Source organism: Nicotiana tabacum, chromosome 4 (assembly GCF_000715075.1).
Source record: "Nicotiana tabacum cultivar K326 chromosome 4, ASM71507v2, whole genome shotgun sequence".
In the NCBI taxonomy this organism is placed as follows: Eukaryota; Viridiplantae; Streptophyta; class Magnoliopsida; order Solanales; family Solanaceae; genus Nicotiana; species Nicotiana tabacum.
The window spans coordinates 32,252,324-32,255,062 of NC_134083.1; positions in this window are offsets into that span (position 1 = coordinate 32,252,324).

A 2,739-nucleotide genomic window follows, 5' to 3' on the forward strand; every position below is an offset into this window, starting at 1 on the left:
AAATCACCAGGTAAGTTGATATTAGGGTCAACTAGTTCACTCATAAGGTCAATGAAAGAGTCCATGGCTGCTTGAGAAATATTCCAATTAGATTTGATACTTAGTAATTTAACTGCAACAAACAGCTCAGAGTGCGGACTTCCTTCACGTAGTGGACGACTAGCTTCTTCTAACTGTTCATAAAAACGTTTTGCGTCATCATTAGGAGTTTGTTCAACATTTTTATTAGGCTCACCCCCAAAAGCATCCGCAACCATATCCTGAATTCTAGAATCAAGATTTGTATTCTCCACCGACCTACTACTTTCACCAACAACCATGTTATGAAATATCCCATGGCTATCATCGATCTCTCCATGATTAGTCCACACAAAGTAATTCTCTATAAACCCCTTCCTATAAAGATGAAGCTTAACTTCCTCCGATTTTTTAAACTTCATACAATCGCACCTGACACAAAGGCACCTAATTACTCCTTCACTTTGGTATGGTGGAAGTGACATTGCATGTCTAATAAAGTCATCAACCCCTTTCATATCATACGAGTTTAAACATAAACTAACTAAACTAAAGAAATTCAACCCATACCCTAAATGTTCGATTCACAAGAATAAATTAATTTATTCTACAATTATAAATTAATTATATCTTTTTAGTTAATTCAAGATAATTATTTTTTTCTAATTACATCAATTTATATCCTAAAAGTTCAATTCATATCCAAAAGGTCCAATTCATATCTTAAAAGTTCAATTCATATCCTAAAAGTTCAATTCACAAGAACAAATCCTAAAAACTAAAATTTCAATTCATATCCTATGAGTTTAAACATAAACTAACTAAACTAAAAAAATTCAACCCATACCCTAAAAGTTCAATTCACAAGAACAAATTAATTTATTCTATAATTATAAATTAATTATATCTTTTTTAGTTAATTCAAGATAATTATTTTTCCTAATTACACCAATTTATATCCTAAAAGTTCAATTCATATCCAAAAGGTCCAATTCATATCTTAAAAGTTCAATTCATATCCTAAAAGTTCAATTCACAAGAACAAATCCTAAAAACTAAAATTTCAATTCATATCCTACGAGTTTAAACATAAACTAACTAAACTGAAGAAATTCAACCCATACCCTAAAAGTTCGATTCACAAGAACAAATTAATTTATTCTACAATTATAAATTAATTATATCTTTTTTAGTTAATTCAAGATAATTATTTTTTCCTAATTACACCAATTTATATCCTAAAAGTTCAATTCATATCCAAAAGGTCCAATTCATATCTTAAAAGTTCAATTCATATCCTAAAAGTTCAATTCACAAGAACAAATCCTAAAAACTAAAAGTTCAATTCATATCCTACGAGTTTAAACATAAACTAACTAAACTAAAGAAATTCAACCCATACCCTAAACTAAACTAATTCATAACTAATTGACTAATTAACAAAACTAATTAGTTAATAAAACTAATTAACAAAACTAATTAAAACAAGACCTAAACCCTAATCCTCAATAAAATGCAATGTTCAAATAATTGAAACACTAATCAATTGAAACTAATTCATAACTAATTAACAAAACCTAGAAATAATAAATAAATGGGTTGTAATTCAAACCTAATTTTTAGGAGATGGAGAAGGAGAGGGGCGGCAATGGCAGCGGCGACGGCGAGGGTGAGGGCTGGACGGCGAGGGCGAGGGCTGGAAGAAGGAGAGAAGGGAAGGTTTTGAGTGAAGAGGAAAAAATTTCAGAGAAATGGGGGTTTCTCCCGTTTTTCACTTCTCTGATTTTAGAATTACCGACCAAAGTTGGTCGGTAATTTTGGTCGGTACATTAAGTGTTGACCGTTTGACCAAAAACCGACCAACTTTGGTCGGATTTTTTTAAAAAAAAATTTAAATTTTTTTTTTGTGTGTTTTTTTCTTAAAATATTATAAACTATAAAAATATATATTATAAACTACAAGCATTTATTTTATTTAACTATGCAATTATTATAAATAATTATAAATTATAAGCATAATCTTTATAAATAATTATATTAACTATTTAATTTTAATAAATTATAATAGCATTTATCTAAGTAAATTTTCTAAGTTATAATTAAGTATGTGAGTAATTTCTCACACACACACACATACACTATATTGTAATTGATGCTAATAACTTCTTTTTTCATTCGTTCATCACTAATAATGCATGACATAGATTAATCGATATATAGGTCGAGACGTTTTGATGAATCATCGATTAATATTCATCAATACATCTAAGTAAGTTATAAGTCGATGAATCAATTTACAAATAGATATATTTGATGATAAAGTATATATACTAATTAGTATCTTCCCAAGTCTATCCCTAAAAGAACCCGACCTTGTGGTCCTAGCGCTTCGTGTTCTTATATATATATATATACACATACAAACACACTTCACTGTAATACTTTAACTATATATATAGCTTGTTATAGTATATGTTAGTGTGTATATATATAGCTTGTTAAAGTTTGACCATATTTGACCTATTAATTTAACTCGTTTACTTAATACTAATAGCTTCTTTCGTTATATACTTAATACTAATATATATATATATATATATGTCAAAGATGTTTAGTATTAATTCTTTTATTTTTCATTCATTCATCACTAATAATACATGGCATAGCTAGATTAATCGATATAAGTCGAGACGTTTTGTTTTTACTATTAGTCGATATAGG